The 24,026-nt window shown below is 39.9% G+C and overlaps 2 protein-coding genes across 6 annotated transcripts in view; one reads left to right on the plus strand and one right to left on the minus strand.

The window, feature by feature from the left end:
* The window catches only part of LOC106083314 (uncharacterized), a 254,888-nt gene extending 234,811 nt beyond the window's left edge, over positions 1-20,077 (minus strand). Inside the window, exon 1 of the mRNA XM_059361528.1 lies at positions 20,050-20,077. The gene's annotated coding sequence lies outside the window, so the exon portion shown is untranslated. The remainder of the gene's footprint in view (positions 1-20,049) is intronic.
* LOC106094377 (dermokine) overlaps positions 1-24,026 on the plus strand; it is a 105,841-nt gene that overhangs the window by 58,408 nt on the left and 23,407 nt on the right. The gene's annotated exons all lie outside the window — the stretch shown is intronic.

The following is a 24,026-nucleotide window of genomic DNA, read 5'->3' on the forward strand; positions in this document are numbered from 1 at the left end:
AGCCGAGTCCGAACGGCGTACCGCAGTGTGACACAGTACCTCACAAATATTGCCAGTGTTAGGAGGGGAAAACCACCGCTGAAAGTGTTTTTTCTGATAGTCTCGCCAGGATTCGAACTCAGGCGATCAGCGTCGTAGGCGGATATGCTATCCTCTGTGCTACGGTGGCCTCCTCAATAGTTGATATATTGAGCTGAAATTTGGCGTATAAACGTGTTTTTGATGCATGCAAGTGAAGTTCTTGAACGGACCAATCGGATCATAATTGGATATAGCTGCTATCAGGGACGTAGCCAGGATTTTATATGGGGAGGGGGGCATCCCAAATTTTTTCAAAATCGAAAATTGGCAAAATTCTTGGTAAAGATACATCAATTTTTATATCCACCACCGAAGGATGGGGCTAAATTCTTGATCAGCATAAAAATCTAAGACGATTTAGCCATGTCCGCCCGTCTTTCTGTTGAAATCACGCTGCAGTCTTTAAAAATTGAGCTGAAACTTTGCACAGATTCTTCATTAAGCAGTTTGAGTTCCAAGTTAGGCTATATCGGACCATATCTTGATATATCTTGATACACACTGATCCAATCCTTAGACCAGTACAGGGTGGACCCGGTCCTTTAAGACTGGATAAACCATATGCTAAGGAACAGGTGGATAAATTGTGTGTCCAATGGCATAAATGTAAGGGAGAAAGTGGCACAGGGCACGCCACAGGGGGAATTTTATCGCCACTCCTGTGGGTGACCACCATAAATGACCTATTACGGATGCTGACTGAGGAGGGATTTGAACCCATCTGCTACCCAGACGATGTTATAATACTTCTAAGAGGTAAGGACCCGAACAAGCTATGCAGAAGGGTCGAAAGGGTCTTACATATGGCATATGACTGGGCTAGACCCAGAGGTCTCAATGTTAACCCAAAGAAGACTGAAATATGCCTGTTCACGAGGAAGACGTAGGTGGGCCAATTTAACGCACCACGTTTCTTCAATAAGACGATTTCGATATCGGACAAGGTCAAATACTTAAGTGTGATCTTGGACAGGTAACTGAATTGGAAGTATAACATTCACGAGAGTACTGAGCAGGCTCACAGATGTTGGGCACTATGTAGACAGGCCGTAGGCTCGATATGGGGCCTGAATCCTAGTATAGTCCACTGGCTCTACAGGGGGGTGATTAGACCAATACTTACTTATGCCTCAGTAGTTTGGTGGACTGCTGTGGAGAAAAGTGCAACATAAGGACCATACAATAGGTTCAGAGAACATGTTGTGTTGGCATAGGTGGAGCGATGAGGACCACGCCCACCAAGGCACTGGAGACTATTCTAGATATTCGATCCATTGACATACAGATTAAGTGTGAGGCAGCCACTACGGCTATGAGACTTTAGGCGATGGGAGAATGGAATGAGGATGGGAGCAGCTCATACCATCCCGGTATAATCGAGGCGACGATAGGAAACCTGGAAGGAAGGGTAGAGGTTTCCGATCCGATACCTGAGATGAACCTTGAAATCGAGTGCGATGCACTGCTGCCATCGGCACAGTCTTGGATTGACTGAACCCTAGTATTGTCATCTGGAAGATCATGTTACACGGATGGAGGTTTACATTGAAAACCCAGGGACTGACATCTGTTTTAGACTGCCTGACCATAATACGGTCCTGCAGGCGGAGATCGGGGCGATTACGGAATGCATGAAGTGGTGTGGTGCTAACGCGAGAACGTCGAGTGTGAACATCTTTACCGACAGTAAAATTGCCATAAGGACAATAACAACCAGGATGGTAAGGTCACGAACAGTCTTGCAGTTTAAGACGGAGATTAACGCCTTCTCTGAGGATGGCAAATTCCGCATCGTTTGGGTGCCGGGCCATAACGGAGTAAGGGGAAATGAAAGGGCATACGATTTGGCGGTGAAGGCCAGAGGACTGCCGTCAATAAACTTGATTAACCCAAAGCCTTTCCGGTCGACACAGTCCGAGTTAAGGAAGTGGGCGACGAATGCTCATGCATCATTGTGGAACAGCGAAACGGTCGGTAGGACGGCGAAATCCTATGGGGGGATCCAGATCGTGAGAAGACGAGGCTATTACTGAAAGGAAGCAAGAAGGAGGTCAGTGTAGCTATTGGTATCATAACGAGACACATAGGACTATGAGCTCAGTTATGTAAAATCGGTGCGGCATGTAGGGAAGATGATTAGACGTTGGAGTATTTCCCGGCTTTCGTGCCTAACAGATATCGACACTTAGTTGGAGACAAAATACCAGACATGAACCAACTTAGGACAGTGGCATTGAAAACAATTAAGGATTTTGTAAGTAGCACGGAATTCCAAACTTAAAATTTTCTTTTAAGAGGTTACTTTATAGTTTTTAGAGCGCACAACAAGCCGATTACTGCCTTGGGTGTATGTCCATAGTGGCATGGGTCGGATTAATATCTGCACCCTCTTTTCAACCTAACCATAGCCCCATCCTATGGTGGATGGTATAAAATGTAGAGGTATTTGAGCAACTTTTTTAATCACCGAAAACCCTTATGGCAACACAAAAACACAAAATTGGTATAAAACTTTGGGTTCAAATAACCGTGGGGGACGCCCTACCCCCAAATTATTAGGCACATATATGTCAAACGGGACAATATAGGATACTATTAAAAGGTAATTGAGAGTTAAATGCGAATATAAAAGCCTTTGATATATATATATATATATATATATACAAATGAGGCCCTACATTTATGGGCGGAGGCCACCGTAGCGCAGAGGTTAGCTTGTCCGCCTATGACACTGAACGCCTGGGTTTGAATCCTGGCGAGACCATCAGAAAAAAAAACTTCAGCGGTGGTTTCCCCCTCCTAATGCTGGCAACATTAGTGAGGTACTATGCCATGTAAAACTTCTCTCCAAAGAAGTGTCGGCACGCCATTCGGACTCGGCTATAAAACGGAGGCCCCTTGTCATTGAGCTTAAACTTGAATCGGACTGCACTCATTAATATGTGAGAGTTTGTCCCAGTTCCTTAGTGGAATGTTCATGGGCAAAATTAGCAATTTTACATTTATGGGCACCCCGGGCCAACTGGTCAGTACATATTTGTAAGTCGATTGGTATACTTATCATGTGTTTATAAAACAGATATAGGCCCTACAATACTACTCTACCCCAATGGAGAGCATAAGACCTAGAGTTTGAGCATTTTCCTAAATCTAGTAGAGAAAGACAAGTTTTCCATTAGCTTCCTTTAAAACATAACTAAGCCTTTGATAGGCAGCTTCTGATCTCGTATTCATTTCCTAATGTTAATGCCATACAAATTGAAACACAATAAACGATACATTCTAAAGGATAAACTAAATCTTTGAGATTACAATTAAATGGCAAAACTATTCAATTACAATCGAACAAAACTAATCACAATTCAATTGTATTGATCAATTCAAAGAAAACTACACAGCTATACATCCCCATAAATTGTTCCTACATTGCCAAGAACATGCTAGGATGAAAGCACTTAACTTCCATAGAAATTCTTAACATAAATTAGAATGCAAAACGTGATGATGTGCTACTTGCATGTGGATGGAAAATTTCTTTGAAAAGCGATTAGAAATGAATTCATCTGATTACTGGTATTTTTAAGTGTTCTCTGCTGGTTGTTAGTTATCCGTGCATGTCGGTGATGAGTTTTTAATGCTCACACACAGAAACATTCAGTCACGTAAATGAAATTTATCAACATGAAACAGTCAAGTGATTGGAATAACTCCACGTTAAAGATTTTCACAAATGTAGATAAAAAAAAAACCCAGCACATACCCAAGGATATGCATGTTTAGAGGTGACAACAGGCTCATGTGTCACCCATAAACCCACACATAAGTGATGCCTCATTTAGAGGGAGGTTATAGCTCCTATACACACATACTTCCCTAGGGTTATTCATACAATGTGGGTTTTTCTGCAGAATATAAGCGATAATCAAATACCACGCGTCATAACACTTTTTCACAGTTAATGTTGCATAAATAAAAATCATTGGCATATAATACAAATACAAACGCCATGGTTTCCCTTGAAATCATATTGACGTACATCGCATGACAGACGTAAGTGTCACTTGCCGGCAGATAAAAGCAAAAAACGTACTTGTATCTCCTCCCGGCAAAGAACCCATATCAAAGAAAGCTGGGGTTTCTAAAGAGAATTCATGCAGAATTTAGCAATGAGTTATTGAAAACAGATATTGCGCAAATTTATCAAGAAATCTTGCTTTCTGGCTTAACATGTATTGCAGCGAAATTTTTTATGTAAATTCGCAGAATCTGTATAATAAATATTATTGACTTAACTGTAAGCCATTGGCAATGGTATGAAAATGAGGGAGTTGCGAAGGGTGTGTTACTCATTATGAGTCATGCCAACTCAAAATCCGTGTAGCATAGAGGTGAGGTGGTGGATGTGTCTGGTGGAATGGTTGCCTAACAATTTCTTTTAGGCAACTCACAGAATGTGATCTCTAAGCCATAAAAAATAGCTCGACACCCACTGGGCAAGTTTATTTTGATTCGTTTATTTGCGTTTACCTTTGTGTCGAGGAATATCAGCGGAGGAATATGTTACTCGAAAGTGTTGGATGGCAACCGCTGCTCTGATCATCATTACATTGCCTTGAAACTTGTTGAAAATATAGCAAAAGTGGCCCAATCTCTAAACAGAAGGAAGGCGGGAGTGAAGGAAGATCAGCCCCTCATGACCTATTCTCTCATTGTCAAGAAAATACAATGGTAACATTTCTTGACATGCAGAAAGCCGTCAATAATGTGAAATAGTTTCAAAAGATTTATGGCAGCAGGCTTAAGGTTGGGTCAGTAGAGGGACTTCTACAAACTATACCTTCTTGAAATACAGCCGTTAAAAATATTGTATTATCCTTAAAAGAAAGTGATGAAGTGGTATACGACGACGGAGACATGGAGTCCAAACGGTTTGCCGCAGAGCGACACCACTTTAGTAAAGAAGTTTTAAACGGCTGATTGCCTATGGTAAATACCTCAAAAGTGAAGCCAGCACTAAGGGGGAAAATCACTGCTGAAAATTTGTTCTTGTGTTCTCGCCGGGATTTGAACCCAGGCGTTCAGCGTCAAAGACGGACATGATAATATCTAACCGTCTTTGACGCTGGGTTCAAACCGCGACGAGAACACAAGAACAAATTTTCAGCAGTGAATTTCCCCGCTTAGTGCTGGCGTCACTTTTGAGGTATTTATCTTAGGCAATCAGCCGTTTAAAACTTCATTATTGAAGTGGTGTCGCTTTGCGGCAAACCGTTCGGACTCGGCAATAAAAAGAGGTTCTATATCATTGTGCTTAAATTTGCATCGGACACCAATCACTGATATGCGAGGAGAACCCCAGATATTCTTTAATGGAATATTCATGGGCAAACTTGCAATGCCCGATGACGTAACTATGATGGTTAAGAGATGCTGAGGTCATTTAAGAATGACACTAATTGTTCCGCGAATGATGTGGTTACCATGGTAGGTGGCCGATTCCTCTCTTCTTGATTGGCTAGGGCCAACGGGCGTGGCATAAGCCCCAGAAAGACTGAAGTGGTGCTTTTCACCAGAAGGCAGAAAATGGGTGTTTTCAGGGGGCCTGTCCTGAAAAGGCTGGAGCTGCAGACCACCCCATGCCAAATTTCAGTCAAATCGGTCAAAAATTGGGGCTTGTAAGGACCCAAGAAGTCAAATCGGCAGATCGGTTTATATGGGAGCTATATCAGATTATAGACCGATTTAGACCTTACTTAGTACAGCTGTTAAAGGTCATAACAGAACACTACATGCAAAATTACAACCAAATGGGACAAAAATTGCGGCTTGTAAGGAAGAAGTCAAGAAGTCAAATCGGGAGATTTGAGATGGAGATTTATATTGGAGCTATATTAGGTTATACACCGATTTGTACCGTACTTGACACAGCTGTGGGAAACCATAACAAAACACTACATGCCAAATCTGACACAAATTGCGGCTTCCAGGGGCTTAAGAAGTCAAATCGGGAGATCCAAATGCAAATTTTGTCCATGAACATTCCACTAAGGAACAGGAGCAAACTTCTCACATATCAATGAGTGCAGTCCGATTCAAGTTTAAGCTCAATGATAAGGGGCCTCCTTTTTATAGCCGAGTCCGAACGGCGTGCCGCAGTGCGACACCTCTTTGGAGAGAAGTTTTACATGGTATAGTACCTCACAAATGTTGGCGGCATTAGGAGGGGAAAACCACCGCTGAAAATGTTGTTGATGGTCCCGGCAGGATTCGAACCCAGGCGTTCAGCGTCATAGGAGGACATGCAAACCTCTGCGATACGGTGGCCTCCAACGGTATTAACGGCGGCAATCCCCAACGACCTACATCAATATTAAGTATCTGTGCAAAATTTCAAGCGGCTACTGCTATCATATTTCGACAGACGGACGGATGGACATGGCTAGATCGACTCGAAACGTCAAGGCGAACCAGAATATATATATTGGGTTGCCCAAAAAGTAATTGCGGATTTTTTAAAAGAAAGAAAATGGATTTTTAATAAAGCTTAGAATGAACTTTAATCAAATATACTTTTTTTACACTTTTTTTCTAAAGCAAGCTAAAAGTAACGGCTGATAACTGACAGAAGAAATAATGCAATTACAGAGTCACAAGCTGTGAAAAAATTTGTCAACGCCGACTATATGAAAAATCCGCAATTACTTTTAGGGCAATCCAATACCTTATGGAGTCGCAGATCAATATTTCGAAACGTTGCAAACGGAATGACTAGATAAGTATACCCCCATCCTACGGTGGTGGGCACTAAAAGTAACCTCTAAGAAGAAAATTTTACGTAAGAAATTCTGTGCTACTTGCAAAATCCTTAAATATTTTCCATACCACTCCCCTAAGTTGGTTCATGTCTGGTGTTGTGTTCCCACCTAAGTACCGGTGTCTGTTAGCCGCGAAAGCAAGGCAATGACATGGGAAATGCTCCAACGTCCCATCATCTTTCCCCTATGGCCTACACATGCTATCACGTGCCGCACCGATTCTGCATAAGTAGGCCCCTTGTCCCATGTGTCCCGTTATGATACCAAAAGCTGTACTGACCTCCTTCTTAATTTCTTTCAGTAATAGCCTCGTCCTCTTACGATCCAGACCACCCCATAGGATTTTCGTCGTCCTACCGACTGTTTCGCTGTTCCGCAGTGTTACATGCCCACGCCCGGGTTAACCAAGTTTATTGACGGCAATTCTCTGGCCTTCACTGATTAATCGTCTGCCCTTTTATTCCTCCTTACTCCGTTAAGGCCCGGCACCCAAACGATGCGGATTTTTCAATCCTCAGAGAAGAAGTAATTGGGCGAGATATTTTAACGTAGAAAGAACGCCGAGAAAGGTCAAAAAGCGTCTTAATGCACCATTTTTCTGTCGCCTCTCCAGGTCGCCGGGAAGAGTACACTAGATTAACGGCGGTTATTCAGCCGATTTTAATCGATGAATGTGACACCAAGCTCTGGACAACGGTACCCTCGGCAGAATGTTTGAGAAGGTATAGAGTACCGCGGTGTTGCTGATCGCAAGGGCAAGTTATCAGCGCTCTTGTTTTGCTGGGGAAGGAGATGCGGATAGACGGCGTGCTATACGCCCCACCCACAGGGATGTTTTGGCTAGGGATTTTTTGGTAAAGATCACCTTGTAGTCTATTGCGTCATGTCACGTGAGTTCGAGACTGGTAATAATAAGCAAGGAGCTGCTTCCAACCTTGGCGAGGCCTGTCTGGTTCTGCTGGGTCCCATGTTATGAATGGGTAACGGAGAATAAGGCGATTAAAGACCTGGCCAGGAATGAATATCTGATGAGCGCGTATATCGTGCTACGGAATCTCTGAGACTTGCACTGTGTGAGTTTTTTGTAAGGTGGAAGCTTTCTACGATTACCGATCGAATGAGGCATGGACTGGTGCAGTGGCTTTAAGGCTGGGGAAAGGCCTGTGGATAACAGTTACGCAAAAAAAGAAAATTGCCTTTTCTGGAGGCTTCAGCAGCGTAGAGACTACCATATCCGTCTATGAGGCTGAACGCCTGGGTTCGAATCCTGACGAGAACATAAGAAGAAATTTCAGCGCTGGTTATTCTCTCCCAATGCTGGCAACATTGGGAGGGAATAACCCTCATGGCGGGATCACTCTGCCCATCTTCCAGACATCGGAAGCTATAGGTACTCAATACAGTAGTAAGGTACTCAATTCCAGGTAAATCCAGATTTTTTAGCATCAATGTAGAGATTCCGTTGGGGCCCAACGCCTTGGATAATTTGGCGCCACGTATGACATTCGTAACTTCGCCCACGGTAAATTGTGATGGCTGTTCATTGGCTCGGAGACCACGGAGACGTCGAATAGCTCTCCTCCTTGCCCTGTCTCTCTCGGGATGCACAATAAATTGATGGTTGAACAACCTGGCGCATCTCTTTGTATCCGTGAAAGCTTCGTCGCCAAAAGTGGCTGAGGTTTTGTCATACCGTTTGCCGGGGTTCGAGAGTGACTTAACAGTAGACCACAGCTCACATAAACCGGTGCCTATGTTACATTGCTCCAAGGGTTCCAGCCACATTTTGAACACTCTTATAGTTCCCGATGTCGGGAAAATGGGCCGAGTGAACCCGCTACAAAAGCCTGGAAAGAACCCGGGTTTGGGGGAGTCGTACAGACCGACCTCCCTTCTCTCACCAATAGCAAAGGCGCTTGAGGCATTACTTCTCCCGAGCCTCGTAGGAGAATTTTCAATCGCCAAGCTTCAACATGGATTTCAAAGACTGCATAGCACAACAACTGCTTTAAATGCCATCACCGCACACATTTGCCATGGCTTCAGTCAGCCCAGGCTATGTGATAGGGCGGTTCTAGTGGCATCGAAGGCATTTAATACGGTCAGCCATGCCAAAATATTCTTCCGATAAAGGGTCCGAAACCCATAAAAGCTTTATTTATTACCCGATTTCGCTGAAATTTAAAACTGTGGGTTATTTTAAGCCTACCGACATCTGTCGTAAATGTGGTTCAGATCGGACTATATTAAGATATAGCTGTCATATAGACCGATCTCCTGATAAAGGGCTTGAAGACCATTAAAGCTTTATTTATTACCCGATTTCGCTGAAATTTGAAACATGGAGTAGGATAAGACCTCCCAACGAGTAGGTTAAGACCTCCCAACATTTGATATATAGCTGTCATATTGACCGAACTCCTGATAAAGGGTCTGGAGACCATAAAAGCTTTATTTATTACTCGATTTCGCTGAAATTTGAAGCAGTGAGTAGGTTAAGACCTCTCAACATTCGATCTAAATATGGTTTTGATCGGACTATATTTAGATATAGCTGTCATATAGACCGATAAGCCTCACGATATCCCACCTTAGTATGGCTTAGATCAGTTAATAATTGGATATATCTGCCAAAAAGACCAATATTTTATTCCACAAAATTGGAAAGTGACATATATTGGGTTGCCCAAAAAGTAATTGCGGATTTTTCAAATAGTCGGCGTTGACAAATTTTTTGAACGGCTTGTGACTCTGTAATTGCATTCTTTCTTCTGTCAGTTATCAGCTGTTACTTTTAGCTTGCTTTAGAAAAAAAGTGAAAAAAAATAGTATATTTGATTAAAGTTCATTCTAAGTTTTATTAAAAATACATTTACTTTCTTTTAAAAAATCCGCAATTACTTTTTGGGCAACCCAATATATTAGGCAAATCAAAGTCCGTGCAGAATTTGGATGCATAAGTTATCCAATTTTCACTGGATTGTGAGGAAAGGGGGTTTATATATATCCCCAAGATGGTGGGTATTCAAAGTTCGGCCCGGCCGAACTTAATGCCTTTTTACTTGTTATACATAAAGAAGAAGAAGATGTCTACTGATGAGTTTAAAATACTTGCAATACCACCTTACACATTCCATGGGGATGTGGGTTTATGAGTATGCCTTAAGCGACAAGTAAGCTAAATCCTTAAAATAAACCCAAAGGATAACGAATGAAAGATGATCACAACTTGGAGGCTGTGAAAGCCCCAAGATTAAGAGTCCCACCTAAAGAGGTTAAACCGCTTTACTGACTGTCTCACTCATCAAACAGCGACATTATGTCACCACAACGAACATTTAATGTTAGACCATTTCAATATAAACCACATGAGACTTTATTTGTTATATGTAAAATAAACTAACCACATTATAACGGAATTTTAAATTAATTTTGTATAAACATTTTATCAATTACGTTCGATAATGAGATTAAATTTGAAATGAAAATAATTTGCTTAGTTGTGGTTGCAATGTCAGTCAGACGATGCATACACCACGGAATTAAACCGCAAACATTAAATACGCTAGGCTCACTTAGTAAATGAAAAGGTCATTAGGTTATGGGAGGATGTTTTTTAAATTTCAATAAAAATCTAATTTGGACTAATTTTATTTAGTTAAATCTAATTGGGAAAAAATCTGCTAGGACAATTCTAAAATTTCATGAAACTTTAATGTGAATGCTCTGCTCTAAATATCAGGCAGCTTTTTCAAGCCAAAATGTGCAAATATTTATCTTTTCTGTAACATCATCAGATTCTGGTCATCAACCTTGTCGGCTTTAATTTTCTCCCCAGTTGCCTACTTCTGGCTGATAGGAAATTTGAATTTCCTAAATGTTTCCAAATTTTTAATAAGCCAAAATATGGTTGAATGCATTTCAGCAATACCTTGTGCTCTGTGACAATCACCAAGTCAAAGGGAACCTTTTGATCTCTTATTTTGTTGTCTTTTTTTTTAATCATAATGGAAATTTTACCTTTACTCGTAGAGCAATGCCAAATTGTAAAAGGGAAGATATAACAAAAGAAAAGTTAAAGTCATTTGGTTGTAATTTTATCATAGTCATTCAGTGACATTTGGGAAACTGCTGAAGGGGAATTTCATTGAAATTTTGTCTTTGGAGAAAATTTCATTAAAATTTTGTCTATGGAGAAAATTTCATTGAAATATTATTTTTGAAACCTTTGAAAGACATTTTGTTTTTACAGAAAATGTAATTAATATTTTGTACTTGGAAAAAATTTATTGAAAGTTTTCTGACAGCATGGACATATTGGGTTGCCCAAAAAGTAATTGCGGATTTTTCAGGTCGGCCAAATGAAGTTGATGATGACCAAATAAAAGCATTAATCGAATTGGAACGTCATGTAACTGAGCGTTAGATAGGAGAGAAGTTAAATATACCTAAATCAACCCTTCATTATCACATAAAAAGTCTTGGACTGGTGAAAAAGCTTGATATTTGGGTACCACATGTATTGAAAAAAATTCATTTAACAAACCGAATCAACGCTTGTGATATGCACCTTAAACACAATGAATTCGATCCGTTTTTAAAACGAATCATAACTGGAGATGAAAAATAGATTGTTTACAACAACGTTAGTCGAAAACGATCATGGTCCAAGCATGGTGAACCAGCTCAAACCACTTCAAAGGCTGATATCCACCAAAAGAAGGTTATGCTGTCTGTTTGGTGGGATTGGAAGGGTGTGGTATATTTTGAGTTGCTTCCAAGGAACCAAACGATTAATTCGGATGTTTACTGTCAACAATTGGACAAATTGAATACAGCCATCAAGGAGAAGCGACCAGAATTGGTCAATCGTAAAGGTGTCATATTCCACCAGGACAACGCTAGACCGCACACATCTTTGGTCACTCGCCAAAAACTGAGTGAGCTTGGCTGGGAACTTTTGATGCATCCACCATATAGCCCTGACCTTGCACCATCAGACTACCATTTATTTCGATCTTTGCAGAACTCCTTAAATGGTAAAACTTTCGGCAATGATGAGGCTATAAAATCGCACTTGGTTCAGTTTTTTGCAGATAAAGGCCAGAAGTTCTATGAGCGTGGAATACTAAATTTGCCAGGAAGATGGCAAAAGGTTATAGAACAAAATGGCAATTATATATTTGATTAAAGATCATTCTAAGTTCAATTAAAAATGCATTTATTCTTTCTTTTAAAAAATCCGCAATTACTTTTTGGGCAACCCAATAGGAGTAACGAAGCAACTAAAGTTTTGGTTATGCTCTCGTAGATGTACCGTAAATGTAGAATAAATGTATCGTAAATGTAGAGCGGCAATCATGCGTATTACAAAACGTAGCATTTGACATTTCATACAAAACAAATAAGAGCGTGCTAAGTTCGGCCGGGCCGAATCTTAAATACCCTCCACCATGGATCGCATTTGTCGATTTCTTTGCGCAGTATCTCTTTTTAGGCAAACAAAAAATATTGAATAAGAACTATTATACTATTGGAGCTTTATCAAGTTATAGTCAGATTCGAACCATAAATGAATTGAATGCTGAACATTGTAAAAGTTATTGTGTAATATTTCAATTCATTCGGATAAGAATTGCGCCTTGTAGGGGCTCAAGAAGCAAAATCAGGATATTGGTTTATATAGGAGCTGTATCAAGCTATTGATTGATTCAAACCATATTAAAAACGTATGTTGAAGGTCATGAGAGAAGCCGTTGTACAAAATTTCTTCCAGATCGGATGAGAATTGTGCCCTCCATCGGCTCAAGAAGTCAAGATCCCAGATCAGTTTATATGGCGGCTATATCAGGTTATAAACCGATTTGAATCATACTTAGCACATTTATTGGAAGTGATACCAAAACATTGCGTGCAAAATATCAGTCAAATCGGACGAGAATTGCGCCCTCTAGAGGCTTAAGAAGTCAAGATCCCAGATCAGTTTATATGGCGGCTATATCAGGTTATGAACCGATTTGCGCCATTCTTCGCACAGTTATTGGAACTCATAACAAAACACCTCATGCAAAATTTCAGCCAAATCGGCTGAGAATTGCGCCCTCCATCGGCTCAAGAAGTCAAGATCCAAGATCGGTTATATGACAGCTATACCAGATTATGAACCGATTTAAATCAAACTTAACACAGTTATTGGAAGCGATACCAAAACATCGCGTGCAAAATATCAGTTAAATCTGACGAGAATTGCGCCCTCTAGAGGCTCAAGAAGTCAAGACCCAAGATCGGTTTATATGACAGCTATACCAGATTTTTGTACCGATTTGAATCATACTTAACACAGTTATTGGAAGTGATACCAAAACATCGCGTGCAAAATATCAGTCAAATCGGACGAGAATTGCGCCCTCTAGAGGCTCAAAAAGTCAAGACCCACGGTCGGTTTATATGGCGGCTACCAATTTGCGCCATACTTCGCACTGTTATTGTAACTCATAGCGAAACAACTCATGCAAAATTTCAGCCAAATGGGATGAGAAATGCGCCCCTGAACCGATTTGAATCATACTCAGCTGAGTTGTTGGAAGTGACACCAAAACACCACGTGCAAAATTAAAGTCAACTCGGACGAGAATTGGTTATGTACCAATTTGCGCCATACTTCGCACTGTTATTGTAACTCATAGCGAAACAACTCATGCAAAATTTCAGCCAAATGGGATGAGAAATGCGCCCCTGAACCGATTTGAATCATACTCAGCTGAGTTGTTGGAAGTGACACCAAAACACCACGTGCAAAATTAAAGTCAACTCGGACGAGAATTGTGCCCTCTAGAGGCTCAAGAAGTCAAGACCCAAGATTGGTTTATATGGCAGCTATATCAAAACATCGACCGATTTTCGTCACACTTAGCACAGTTATTGGAAGTGATACCAAAACACTACGTGCAAAATTTCAGTCAAATCGGTTGAGAATTGCGCCCTCTAGAGGCTCAAGAAGTCAAGACCCACGATTGCTTAATATGGCAGCTATATCAAAACATGGACCGATTTGGCCCATTTGCAATCCTAACTGACCTACACTAATAGAAAGTATTTGTGCAAAATTTCAAGCGGTTAGCTTTACTCCTTCGAAAGTTAGCGTGCTTTCGACAGACAGACGGTCGGACAGGGCTAGATCGACTTAAAATGACATGACGACCAAGAATATATTGGGTTGCCCAAAAAGTAATTGGATTTTCATATAGTCGGCGTTGACAAATTTTTTCACAGCTTGTGACTCTGTAATTGCATTCTTTCTTCTGTCAGTTATCAGCTATTACTTTAAGCTTGCTTTAGAAAAAAAGTGTAAAAAAAGTATATTTGATTAAAGTTCATTCTAAGTCTTATTAAAAATGCATTTACTTTCTTTTAAAAAATCCGCAATTACTTTTTGGGCAACCCAATATATACTTTATGGGGTCTACAACGCATTTTTTTTTTGCTAAATAGTGTTAAAAAATTCCTTCAAAAAAGTCTTCTTGAGGACCATAGTATCTATTCTGGTCTCAGATGTTATCGCTTTTTTTGCAATTTTGACCGAGATATTTGGCGACTTACTATGACATTTCTGATTCGATTTTCACGCTGATGCATGTTTTAGATTGGTGATAAATTTTACAACTGCTTTGCCGCCAAGGGTGTCTGTATTAGATTTTTCATTTGAAAGGAAATATATGATAATTCCCTACCGAACTTATGCCGACTTTTGTTTATTTAAAATTTAAAAGCATTTCCATTTACTATTCTCAACTTACCAAATTTTAAACATTTTTAACTTTTACACAAGCGAACAGTAAACTCCAAATTTCCCATTTAAGGGTACAAATATACTATTTTAAATACAAAATGATTTCCGTCCGATTCCATTTATTACCTACCTTGATTTGAGTTTCCATTTGAATAACATTCATGCATATTATATCAACAAATGAAAACAAAATAATTCGATTTCATGGCACTAATACAGTGACGAACAAAAAATTGTGTATACTAGTATGTTTACACATTCGAATTTTTTTATGCGAAATAAACAATTATACACGTGAAATGAATAGTCCGAAACTGAAATACATTTACCCATGAAAAATCCTTTTAGGAATAGGGTACTTCTTTTATAATGAGTGCAGTCCGATAAAAAATTTTGCTCAACGATAAAGGGGGTCCCTTTTTGCCGACGAATCGCTTGACAACCCCATTCCGTTGCGAATTTCTTACATGGCTGGATAATTCACAAATGTCGCCTGTATACTGAAAGGATACGAACGGATAAATGTTGTTCCGATGTTTTCGCTGGTTCCTACTAGGAATAGCAACAATCGAAAAGATGGATTACTTCTTTAGAAGATCAAACAATTTCTACAGAACCGTGTTCACAATCAAAATACAAAGCCCAGTTCGTTTTTGAAATATATCTATAATATGAAATGAACATATCCGCAGTATGCGAAGATGAAGACTAGTGAAGTTCGACCGGGCCAAATCTTATATACCCTTCACCATGGATCGAATTTGTCAAGTTCTTTGCCCGATATCTCTTTATAGGCAAACAACGTATAATGGATAAGAATGTTTATGCTATTGGAGCTATACCAAATTATAAACCGATTGGAGCTGTGCTTGGTTTGGCTGTGGGAGACCAGAGTCGAAGTCATTTCAGCAAAATCGGATAAGACTTGCGCCCTCTATAGTCTCAAGAAGTATAATCGCGAGATCGATTTATATGGGAGCTATATCAGGTTTTGAACAGATTTAGACCATACTTGACACATATTAATTGTGCTCTCTAGCGGCTCAAGAAGTCAAGATCCAAATCGTTTTATATGAAACTATATCATGTTATGAACCGATTTACACCAAACCTGGCATAGTTATTGCGAGACAAAACGAAATACTTTACTCAATCTTTCAGCTAAGGAAAATAATTCGCCTTCTAGAGACTCAAGAAGTCAAGATTCCAGATCGGTTTATATGGCAGCTATATCAGGTTATGAACCGATTTGAAGCATATTTAGCACAGATGTTGGAAGTCATAGTAAAATCGGTAAAGAATTGCGCCCTCTAGTGGCTCAAGAAGTCAATATGGAAGATTGGTTTTTATGACAGCTATATCAAAACATGGACCGATGTGGCCCATTTCCAATCTCCAACGACCTACACAAATAGGAAATATTTGTGCAAAATTTCAAGCGACTAGCTTTACTATTTGGAAACTGAGCGTGCTTTCGACAGATAGAGAGACGGACGGGCATGACTAAATCGACTTGGAATGTCCAGTAGAAATAGGGCGATATGGGACCTACATCCAAATGTGAACCAATATTTTCCAGTTTCAATTGGCTTCAAAACATGTAAAAGAGCGTTAAGTTCGGCCGGGCCGAATCTTGGGTACCCACCACCATGGATTTTGCTAAAAATTTATACATACCAAACTTCTGTCAAAGCAGCAAAAATTAAAGCTTCTAGGAACCGAACATGGATGATCGAGGGACAGCGGACCCTCTCCCATACCCCAATTTTCAAAAACGCCAGATCTGGGAGATTCATGCACCGTTTTAAGCGAAATTTTGTATACCACCGTATGATTCCCCAAAAACACGAAATGGGAGTAACATTTTTGGGTCGAATAATCTGGGGGGACGACCCATCCCACAACCCACCCGGACGAACATGTTTGCCGACTGAAACAACATGGGTATCAAATGAAAGGTATTAAAGAGTAAAGTACGAATTTGGTATACAAATTTCGCCCAAAGTATTCGGGGGGTTCCCCACCCCCAAAAACCCCACCATAAGGACTGTTTCACCGCTTTGGGTAATATGGGTATCAAATAAAAGGTATTTAAAAGTAGAGCACAAATTTGAAATAAAAATGTATTCCTTTGTATCTGAAGGGCCTCCCCAGCTCTCAAAAACCCCCGCAGGGCATATTTACCAATTGGGACAATATCGATATCAAATTGAAGGAATTTAAAAGAAGAGTAAGAATCTGAAATAAAAATTTATTCCTTACTATCTGAGGCGCCTCCTCACCCCCCAAAACCTCCCAGCAGGGCTTATTAACCAATTGGGACCATAGGGATATCAAAAGATGTGTGTTTGGAAGTAGAGTACACATCTGTGAAAAGAATTTGTTCCAAGTTGTTTACGGGGCCTCCCCAACCCCAAAACACCTTAAACGAGCATGAATGTCCAAAGTCAAAAAAATGGGTATCAAATGGTCTTTGGGAGTTGACTTCGAATCTGGTATACATATTTGGGATAGAGTCTGGGACCGGCCCACCCACTAACTATCCTTCAATAGGACGTGTAGTTCGAGCGGGATAATATGTGAATTTTTTAGAAGGGTCTATGTCAGTAGAGTTAGAATCTAAGGTTAATATAAGAATTCAAGAATCTGGGTCACGTTCCGCCGTCCTGCCATTCAGCAGTACATGTATATCGCGACAAAAAAGACTAAAATAAATTGTCTTTTCGGTGTTAGCATCGGGGGAGCGACACTCTCCTTCCAATAAAAACAACACCAATCTTTTATGTAGGGCGATCATAACGGAAAAGGACTGCAATAAAAGGTCTTTGGTAGTAGATTACACTGTATACCCTCAAATTGGGATATACGCGAGAGGGATTATACGGGATATACACAAACAACCAAAAAAATAATTAATTAATGTGGATCTGAACGAGACCGGTGAGCATTTTAATCGTCACCTTTAAAATGCTTCATATTATAGGGCCAAACAAAATCTAGCACGATGCTGATATTATTTCAGGGTCCGCCTCTTCAAACCGGCCATGTTTGCCTACTATGGCAATAAGTTGCTCAAATAATGGGTATTGATAGTAAAAAACGAATTTGATATCCAATTTTGAGGCCAAGTTTTTGGGGTCGTCTCACCCCATAAACTTCCCCTTAACCAATGGCTATTGGGGCTGAAATAAAAGAAATTTGAGAGTAGAGCACGATGCTGATATCTTTTCAGGGCTAAGTGCGTAGGTGGCCGCCCAACCTACATACCCCTTAAAGTGGACGTATTTATGGATTATGGTTGCTGTCATAATCCACAAATAGGTCCACTTTAAGGGGTATGTAGGGTGGGGCGGCCACCTATGCACTTAGCCCTGAAAAAATATCAGCATCGTGCTCTACTCTCAAATTTCCTCCTTGCTGGGAGGCTCAAATCTGATATCTGTATTATGGCCAAGTGTATTATGGCCCCTAAACCACACATATATACCGACTATAGCAATATGTATTTAGCTTAGAGTATGAATATGATATCCACTTTCTGGGCAAAGGGTTCGGCAACTCTAATCCACCACCAAAACCAAGAGAATGAAGTAGATCTAACATCCAAATTTTAATAGGCGGACCCTGCCTTTACCCTATTTTCAAAAACGTCAGATCTCGGAGAAGGGAGGAGCAATTTAAGCGAAAATTAGTTTGTTTATAGTAACTCAAGAACAGAAATTTCATATCCTTATTTAGGGTGGCATACCTAGGGGGGCCGCGCCATCTCCAAAAACCCGCCAAATGGTAATATAAACCAATAATGACAATATGGGGCTCATATGAAAGGTATTTGAGACTAGATTACGAATCGACGTCACCCTCAAACATACCCCCATACCGAATATATTTACCGATCATAGCAATATATGGCTGAAATGAATGGTATTTGGGATTAGAGTACGAAAATGATATCCACATTGGGGCGAAACATCTGAAAAGTCGTACCAGCACCCACAAACAGGACTTATTTCCTGACCGTGCCAGTATAGGGTTCAGATAAAATAAGAGAGAAAAAGAAGGCGCAGCGGAACGGGTCCTGTCCTGCCAGTGTTATATATTAACACAGGTATTCACAAAATTTTAAATTTAAGGTTTCATTAAGTTTTGTGAATAAGACCGTTTTCCCATTTCAGTATCTTCTTTGAGCTCATCTTTGATCGCCACTGTATTTTTTTTAGGAATGTTTGTCTACTCTGTAGTTTGGCTTAGCATGAAAAAATGCAATTTAATGCCGTTTGACTGATCCAATGAGACGACACAAAGCAGCGCAACTAAAGCCAAAACCACACGACTGATATCCTGTCAAAACCGACACTACACAACCAACAACAACAGATGTAACATGCCATTTCAGTGAACAATGTGATATTTAATAATTAAGTTCATTCCACGCTTTGCACCTATACATACAGCCAGACATATGAATGTATGTGTGTTCTGTGGCAAAATATATGGCTGATGTGAATGCGTTCAGTAACTTGTGTAGCCCAGCACAACGGCTTTCAATTACAGACAAAGCCATATGGGGTTTCTGCCCCACCTTTTCGAAATGCAATGTCGTTTTACAAAGGTTTGCAAGGATTTTCGATGAGTTGGCAACGGACACTTTTAGGTTTGCATATGACATAATAACACTTTTATCATAATAGCTGAAGTCTAAATCATTGTCTAATAATCAAATAGTTGGGACTGTACTAACATTTTAAAGGCCTTATTCACAAGACATATTGTAGATTCGAAATAATATTTGACTGATTTGCTTTATAGAACTGTCATATAAACCATTTTTAAGGCTTCATTTAGTTATGATTGATCTCTAAACTTATTTTGATATAAAAAAAATATTCCACCAAATATTATTTGAGACTTCAAGTTCGCCAGTGCTCCGCATGGGTTTAATTAAACCCATAGGCAGGTTTTAGAAACGAAAAGCTTTATTTTCCAAACGAGAATTTTGACAAAGGTCCCCCAAAAAATGGTATTTAAGCCAAGAGTACGACTCCAACATAAAAATTTGTGGTTTTGGTTATGGGGTCCATTTAATATCCACATCTAAAGTTTCGAATTGAAACATCTATAAATTGAAAACGAGATGGAAAGAGAACTAAAAATACACATAAACCTGGGGCTAAACCTTATTCATATAAAATGTTTACATAAACACCAACTATTCAATCTGAAAAATAATAAATTTCCATGCACAATATTTCGCAGTAAGCCCGTCAATTCCGTTTGTCCCTAAATCAATCGATGCTCTCTTTCCCTATTTATGCATGTTTATGAATGTATTTCAAGGCTAAAAATATATGCATATTGACTTACCACCATCATGCCTCGTACTGAACTGCAAATAAAAGAAAAACACACAAAGAGCCCAAAATTATTTACAACATAAAAATAAAATATGTCTACATGCTAAAAATATATACAAAAAAAAAATATTTATAAACATAACGATGGGCTTGCTGGTCCAAATGGTTGATGTGGTAATAAATTTATAAAAAAGTGATAGAAAAAGATTCTTTAATATGTGCGAAAAATATTGTCGTAGAATTTTAATGTATATATACTCCAATAAAAGATTAAAGATGTATGTGTCAACTCGACTAGAAATAAAGAAAGAAAGTAAAATTAAATTTTTCCAAAAATTTATTCACATAAAAAAAACAAAATTATCCTTTGAATATTTATTTTCGACAATTAAAGAGCCTTTAATGGGCACAAGACCTTAAACCGAGAGATCGGTCTATATGGCAGCTATATCCAAATCTAGACCGATCTGTGCCAAATTGAAGAAGAATGACGAAGGGCTTTACACAACTCATTGTCCCAAATTTCGGCGACATCGGACAATAAATGCGCCTTTTTTTTGAACCCAAGACCTTAAATCGAGAGATCGGTCTATATGGCAGCTATATCCAAATATGGATCGATTTGGGCCAAGTTGCAGAAGAACGTCGAAGAGCCTAACACACCTCACTGTCCCAAATTTCGGCGACATCGGACAATAAATGCGCATTTTATGGGCCCAAAACCTTAAATCGAGAGATCGGTCTATGTGGCAGCTATATCCAAATATGGACCGATCTGAGCCAAATTGAAGAAGAATGTCGAAGGGCTTATCTTAACTCACCGTCCCAAATTTCGGTGAAATCGGACAATAAATGCGCCTTTTGTGGCCCCAAAACCTTAAATCGAGAGATCGGTCTATATGGCAGCTATATCCAAACTGAACCGATCTGGATTAAATTGCAAAGAGATGTCAAGTGACCCAACACAACTCACTGTTCCGAATTTCGGCGACATTGGACAATTATTGCGCCTTTTGTGGCCCCTAAATCTTAAATCGAGAAATCGGTCTATATGGCAGCTATATTCAAATCTGGACCGATCTCGACCAAATTGAAGAACAATGTCGAACGCCCTAACACAACTCACTGTCCCAAATTTCGGCGACATCGGACAATAAAAGCGCCTTTTATGGGCCCAAAGCCTTAATTCGAGAGATCGGTCTATATGACAGCTATGTGCAAATCTTGATCGATCTGAGCCCAATTGCAAAAAGATCTCAAGGGACCTAGCACAACTCACTGTCCCAAATTTTGGCAAAATCGGGCAATAAATGCGCCTTTTATGGGCCCAAGACCTTAAATCGAGAGATCGGTCTATGTGGCAACTTTATCTAAATCTGGACCGAACTGAGCCATATCGCAAAGTATGTTGAGGGGCCCAACAAACTCACTGTACCAAATTTCAGCAAAATGATATAATAAATGTGGCTTTTATGGGCCTTAGACTCTAAATCGGCGTATCGGTCTGCATGACAGCTATATCCAAATCGAGACGGATCTGGGCCAAATTGGAGAAGGATGTCGAAGGGCCTAACACAACTCACTGTCCCAAATTTCACCAAAATCAGAAAATAAATGAGGCTTTTATGGGCCTAGGACCCTTAATCAGCGGATTGGTCTATATGGGGGCTATATCAATATGTAGTCCGATATAGCCCATCTCGAACTTAACCTGCTTATGGAAGAAAAGTTTCAGCTCAATATCTCTATTTTTAAAGACTGTAGCGTGATTTCAAAAGATAGACGGACGGAGAGACGGTTTACATCGGTCTATAAACTGATATAGCTCCCATATAATCCGATCTCCCGATTTGTCTTCTTGATCCCTTACTAGCCGCAATTTTTGCCCAATTTGGCTGAAATTTTGCATGCGGCATTTTGTTGAAACTTCCAACAACTGTGTCATGTACGGTCTAAGTCGGTCTATAACCTGACATAGCTCCCATATAAACCGATTACTCGATTTAACTTCTTGAGCCCTTACAAGCCGCAATTTTTTTCGAATTTGGCTAAAATTTTCCCATGGTCTTCCTGTAAGACTTTCAACAACTGTGCCATGTATGGTCTACATCGGTCTATTACCTGATATAGGTCCCCTATAAACAAATCTCCAGATTTGACTTCTTGAGCCCCTGGAAGCCGCAATTTTTATCCGATTGCTTGTAGTGTTCTTTTATGGCTACCAACAACTGCACAAAGTACGGCGCGAATCGGTAAATATCTTGATATAGCTCCCATGTAAACCAGTCTCATCCTTGAGACATTCTTAGACAGAAGTTTGCTGTGTAGAATAAAATTATGTACTTAGCAGAATCCATAGCGGTGGGTTCCCAAGATTCGGCCCGGCTTTTTTTGCTACTTGTTATACTCTTCACTATAGCATGAGGGTATACTGATTTCGTAATTCCGTGAAATATGCGTGTAAGACCCCACATAGTCTATATATATTCTTTATTGTCATGGAGGCCACCGTAGCGCAGAGATTAGCATGTCCGCCTATAACGCTGAACGCCTGGGTGCGAATCCTGGCGAGACCATCAGAAAAAATTTTCACGGACGGACGGACGGACAGATAGACAGACGAGAGACAGACGGACGGACGGACGGACAGACGGACGGACAGACGGACGGACAGACGGACGGACGGACAGACGGACGGACGGACGGACGGACGGACGGACGGACGGACAGACGGACGGATAGACAGACGAGAGACAGACGGTCGGTCGGTCATGGCTAGATCGTCTTAGATTTTTACGCTGATCAAGAATATACATACTTTATAGAAAATGGATACTTCGATGTGTTGCACCCTCCCTTCAACATTTAATTTCAATATAAAAATTTGTCAAAATTCATTCCGATTAACAATTTATTGTTCACATATTTAACACCAATCTCATTTTCGTTATTATCCCCTCCTCTTTTTTTTTGTTTCCAACAAAAGAAGTTTTCATGGTGCGTTCATTTCCCTCTGGCCTTGGCATTGAATGGCTTGTACGTGATATGCTTAACGAGTGACCTCAGTAAAAGTCTTTAATTATATGTGCGTGAGCATTGCCAATTCAATTCCATTGATTAGACAATCGATGAAGGGAATTTCGTAAAATCAATCAATCAAGCAAAAGCTATTGCTTGCAAAATTGTTGCCATTAATGTTTGTGGCGTGGTTGAGGTTAGGGGTGGATTATTGCTCCATTTGATATTAATAGGATGCTATTAAAAGTCGAATACCACATTTAGTTCATCATATTTACGATAGATTATATGCGCAGAAGTCATGCAGGTAAAAATATAAAAGAATGAAGCGTAATTTATTTCTATTTCATATGAGTGTTGTCTAGTACAGGAGGTAAGATAGAGTAGAGTTCGTTCACTCTCAAGGACATAAATGTTTACTTTGACAATTGGTAACTAATAGATTTAAGGTAATGGTAACTATATCAAGAGTTTCCTATCAGGAAAGTAACCACAAGTTGTTATAAGGGGTAGCTCTGCTCCTCATATTAATTATTGATGAGCTATTGTTAATATTTTTAAAAATTATCTTTAACTTTGGGATATACCCACCATTTTATTTTGGCTTATACCCTCCATTCCCAAATATTTGTACGCCGGCACTTGTTAGTTATGCCAAGGCATTTTTCGTATGCCCCCTTAAGCTCTTTAAAAAAAAGTCAATTTATTTCAAAAATTCCCTATTTTTGGCGCTCTAACAAGTTTGCTTAACCATAGTGCTGTTGGGTTGATGTTGCCTTGGGTTGCCCCATTTAACTCGTAACTCGAAACGACCATTCGATTTTGTGGGCGGCTGACAGCTATTCATTGGCATTTATGGCTGCCATACTTAGTCCTTTTCTGTCGGCACAAACAATAAATTCTTGAAGAGCTTCCCATTCAGCGAAAGGCCTTAATCGTAAAATTTACATAAAATCTTTATGGCTTGCC

The sequence above is a fragment of the Stomoxys calcitrans genome, chromosome 2 (genome assembly GCF_963082655.1).
Source record: "Stomoxys calcitrans chromosome 2, idStoCalc2.1, whole genome shotgun sequence".
NCBI classification, from domain to species: Eukaryota; Metazoa; Arthropoda; class Insecta; order Diptera; family Muscidae; genus Stomoxys; species Stomoxys calcitrans.